At 52.4% G+C, this 5,000-nt stretch overlaps 1 non-coding gene across 1 annotated transcript in view; it reads right to left on the bottom strand.

Annotated features, from left to right (window-relative positions):
• LOC126315956 (small subunit ribosomal RNA) overlaps window positions 1-1,394 on the bottom strand; it is a 1,893-nt gene extending 499 nt beyond the window's left edge. Inside the window, exon 1 of the ribosomal RNA XR_007556053.1 lies at window positions 1-1,394. This exon is cut by the window's left edge and continues 499 nt beyond it. This is a non-coding gene — a ribosomal RNA (small subunit ribosomal RNA).
• Window positions 1,395-5,000: the final 3,606 nt, after the last annotated feature.

Below are 5,000 nucleotides of genomic sequence, written 5' to 3'. Positions count from 1 at the left end.
TAACCAGACAAATCGCTCCACCAACTAAGAACGGCCATGCACCACCACCCACCGAATCAAGAAAGAGCTATCAATCTGTCAATCCTTCCGGTGTCCGGGCCTGGTGAGGTTTCCCGTGTTGAGTCAAATTAAGCCGCAGGCTCCACTCCTGGTGGTGCCCTTCCGTCAATTCCTTTAAGTTTCAGCTTTGCAACCATACTTCCCCCGGAACCCAAAAGCTTTGGTTTCCCGGAGGCTGCCCGCCGAGTCATCGGAGGAACTGCGGCGGATCGCTGGCTGGCATCGTTTATGGTTAGAACTAGGGCGGTATCTGATCGCCTTCGAACCTCTAACTTTCGTTCTTGATTAATGAAAACATACTTGGCAAATGCTTTCGCTTCTGTTCGTCTTGCGACGATCCAAGAATTTCACCTCTAACGTCGCAATACGAATGCCCCCGCCTGTCCCTATTAATCATTACCTCGGGTTCCGAAAACCAACAAAATAGAACCGAGGTCCTATTCCATTATTCCATGCACACAGTATTCAGGCGGGTTTGCCTGCTTTAAGCACTCTAATTTGTTCAAAGTAAACGTGCCGGCCCACCGAGACACTCAACAAAGAGCACCCTGGTAGGATTTAAACGGGGTCCGCCTCGGGACGCGAAAGCACCCCTTCGGCTCGCCCCACCGGCAGGACGTCCCACGATACATGCCAGTTAAACACCGACGGGCGGTGAACCAACAGCGTGGGACACAAATCCAACTACGAGCTTTTTAACCGCAACAACTTTAATATACGCTATTGGAGCTGGAATTACCGCGGCTGCTGGCACCAGACTTGCCCTCCAATAGATACTCGTTAAAGGATTTAAAGTGTACTCATTCCGATTACGGGGCCTCGGATGAGTCCCGTATCGTTATTTTTCGTCACTACCTCCCCGTGCCGGGAGTGGGTAATTTGCGCGCCTGCTGCCTTCCTTGGATGTGGTAGCCGTTTCTCAGGCTCCCTCTCCGGAATCGAACCCTGATTCCCCGTTACCCGTTACAACCATGGTAGGCGCAGAACCTACCATCGACAGTTGATAAGGCAGACATTTGAAAGATGCGTCGCCGGTACGAGGACCGTGCGATCAGCCCAAAGTTATTCAGAGTCACCAAGGCAAACGGACCAGACAAGCCAATCCGATTGGTTTTGATCTAATAAAAGCGTCCCTTCCATCTCTGGTCGGGACTCTGTTTGCATGTATTAGCTCTAGAATTACCACAGTTATCCAAGTAACGTGGGTACGATCTAAGGAACCATAACTGATTTAATGAGCCATTCGCGGTTTCACCTTAATGCGGCTTGTACTGAGACATGCATGGCTTAATCTTTGAGACAAGCATATGACTACTGGCAGGATCAACCAGGGAGCTGCGTCAACTAGAGCTGAGCAGCCGGCCGCCCGGGAGTGTGTCCCGGGGGCCCGCGCGAACACGCAAGCGTCCGCTCAATTATTCTGCAAACAGGAGGAGGCCGAGCTCCCCTGCACGATACACCTCGAAACCCTCTCAGGTCCCGGCGGCGCGCAGCGCCGTCCTAGGTACTTGGTCGGTTTCGAGAGAGGCGCAATCGCCCGGAGTTAGGCGAGTAGACGGTTTTAGTGCGAACACCCTTGCTCCCAACTGAGCTTGCCGCTGCCGACAGAGGCCCGGGAGCGTGCTGTCGTGGCATTGCCGGCGGGAGACAACACGCGCCACCTATGGTGACCGGCAGCTCCAACGCCAGCGCCACACAAGGGCAAAGCCCCACTTGGGTGCAGAAGCGAACTCTCCCAGCACAGCGCACGCGCCAACACGTCCGCACAACTGCGATACAAACCACCTGCGAGAACCGCTGGGGCGACCGAGCAGCAGACGGCGTCGCGGCGCCGAGTGCCAGGCGGCGGCGCATCCTCAACGCACACAGTCCTCAATCAGACCAGCACACTGCAGATGTCCACCGCGCTTCGCACCGGGCTCGGCTGAACCAACTTTGGCCGCCAGGCGCCGCGTGCAGGGTGCGCCGCAGCGTAGCTGCGCCGCCTGCCGAGCCCGTCGGCTGGCGCTCCTGCCACTCGGCGCCCCCCACCAGCCGCCTGTTGCGCGTGCGCCCACGCAGCGCGCGGCCAACACGCCGGGCGGCCCCCCTTCACCGGCCGGGAACAGTCCCACCAAGCCACCGCCGCGTATCGCTTCATACCCACATGGGCCTAGTCACGTGTGTGGATGTGGCGGGTACCGCTGAAACAACCGGTTAATAGCTGTACCGATCGTCGCCATCACAGATTCACCTCCAGCGTGAACAACCGCTCAACAACGGATTTCCAGTTCATTTGCGTATCTTGGGCAGTAAACGTAGATGTCCACCTACATTTGCGAATTCAACAATTCTTGCATGCCAGGATGTCATGTGTCACGACACGCTACATCAGACCACATACACACTGCGACATGTGCAGAAGAGAACACGTGGAAGGTGGCCCGCGCACGTATGCGATGTCCCTTCCGCGATCCACTGTCAACCGGCATCTGCGGCATGTCCCAGATATGGAACGCGGTCCACCAGGGTAGCACTTTGTGTGAGGCAATACGACAAAGTCGGAATACACGCGTCACTACATCACACGGCTCACGCTGACCTGACCTGACTCACCGCACCACCACCCCCAGCGACCCAGGGTGACATACAATGCGTTCGTACGTTCCTCCCACACGCCTCTACGGCGTACCACAGTGCAACCTAGCTGTTATTGGGAGACGAGACAAGTAGCATCGAGCACAACATATGGAAATTGAGATTCGACACCGTTGGGCACAGCCAGCGTACGGTCACACGTATCACACTACTTCACTCTGTACGTAACTACCGATGATCGGTACAGCGTGTGGGTTACGCGTACGACATCAGCGGACAATGGACACAGACCATACCACGACGTACACTGAGGGCGTCGACATCTGAACGCAACTGAACAGCTGCGAGGCTCATTTAACACTCAAACGCCAGACCGACCAGCTTGAGAGGACGGAGACACAAAGAGAGGGGCAGAGGGGGGGGGGGCGATATAGTCCTATTGCAGTACAATTGACAGTGGATAGCGGGAATATGTGGAAAGTAAGCAACACTCGCAAGACATCTACATGAGGATAACAACGACACCAGAGATTCCGAGCAGTGAACTATGTTAGGCAAAGGGACAACGTGGGTTAGGTTAAGGGACAACGTGGGTTAGGTTAAGGGACAACGTGGGTTAGGTTAAGGGACAACGTGGGTTAGGTTAAGGGACAACGTGGGTTAGGTTAAGGGACAACGTGGGTTAGGTTAAGGGACAACGTGGGTTAGGTTAAGGGACAACGTGGGTTAGGTTAAGGGACAACGTGGGTTAGGTTAAGGGACAACGTGGGTTAGGTTAAGGGACAACGTGGGTTAGGTTAAGGGACAACGTGGGTTAGGTTAAGGGACAACGTGGGTTAGGTTAAGGGACAACGTGGGTTAGGTTAAGGGACAACGTGGGTTAGGTTAAGGGACAACGTGGGTTAGGTTAAGGGACAACGTGGGTTAGGTTAAGGGACAACGTGGGTTAGGTTAAGGGACAACGTGGGTTAGGTTAAGGGACAAATTGAGTTAGGTTAAGGGACAAATTGAGTTAGGTTAAGGGACAAATTGAGTTAGGTTAAGGGACAAATTGAGTTAGGTTAAGGGACAAATTGAGTTAGGTTAAGGGACAAATTGAGTTAGGTTAAGGGACAAATTGAGTTAGGTTAAGGGACAAATTGAGTTAGGTTAAGGGACAAATTGAGTTAGGTTAAGGGACAAATTGAGTTAGGTTAAGGGACAAATTGAGTTAGGTTAAGGGATAATCTGGTACAACCACAGTTAGGTTAAGCGATAATCTGGTACAGCCACAGTTAGGTTAAGCGATAATCTGGTACAGCCACAGTTAGGTTAAGCGATAATCTGGTACAGCCACAGTTAGGTTAAGCGATAATCTGGTACAGCCACAGTTAGGTTAAGCGATAATCTGGTACAGCCACAGTTAGGTTAAGCGATAATCTGGTACAGCCACAGTTAGGTTAAGCGATAATCTGGTACAGCCACAGTTAGGTTAAGCGATAATCTGGTACAGCCACAGTTAGGTTAAGCGATAATCTGGTACAGCCACAGTTAGGTTAAGCGATAATCTGGTACAGCCACAGTTAGGTTAAGCGATAATCTGGTACAGCCACAGTTAGGTTAAGCGATAATCTGGTACAGCCACAGTTAGGTTAAGCGATAATCTGGTACAGCCACAGTTAGGTTAAGCGATAATCTGGTACAGCCACAGTTAGGTTAAGCGATAATCTGGTACAGCCACAGTTAGGTTAAGCGATAATCTGGTACAGCCACAGTTAGGTTAAGCGATAATCTGGTACAGCCACAGTTAGGTTAAGCGATAATCTGGTACAGCCACAGTTAGGTTAAGCGATAATCTGGTACAGCCACAGTTAGGTTAAGCGATAATCTGGTACAGCCACAGTTAGGTTAAGCGATAAAGTTGGTTAAATTCGGTATTGTGTGGGAAGGGGGCAGAGAGAGTGGGGGGGGGGGGTGGATAGTTGTGGCAGTACGCGGATGCCTGAGTCACCGTCAGATATGTCACGTCGGTTCGATGCTTGTAGCAAGAGGCTGGCGGGTCTGTGTCTCTCACTTCTGCAATTTTTCATGTGGTATAACACGAGGGCGGGGGGGTGATATTTGGTGCCCCTCTGTGTAGGATGTGTGTTGGTGGTGTTGGTTTATCTGAGCAATGGTAGTTGTCGGAGGAGTGGGGTATTGTGCTTTTATAGGTGGACCTACTGCTCTGGTTATCATAGTGTCGACGGTGCAATGTGGCAGAGAGGATGCACTCGACATTGTCGCATTCCAGATGTTTACGTATTGTGTGTCTCCGTTGCAGGCCGAGAGTGGTGCATGTTCGAGTGTGTGGCTGACGTGCGATTCACGTTGTGTGCCCAGTC

Source organism: Schistocerca gregaria, unplaced genomic scaffold, assembly GCF_023897955.1.
Source record: "Schistocerca gregaria isolate iqSchGreg1 unplaced genomic scaffold, iqSchGreg1.2 ptg000581l, whole genome shotgun sequence".
In the NCBI taxonomy this organism is placed as follows: domain Eukaryota; kingdom Metazoa; phylum Arthropoda; class Insecta; order Orthoptera; family Acrididae; genus Schistocerca; species Schistocerca gregaria.
The sequence above is the reverse complement of the archived record's forward strand: the minus strand, read 5'-3'. Positions and strand labels throughout refer to the sequence as shown.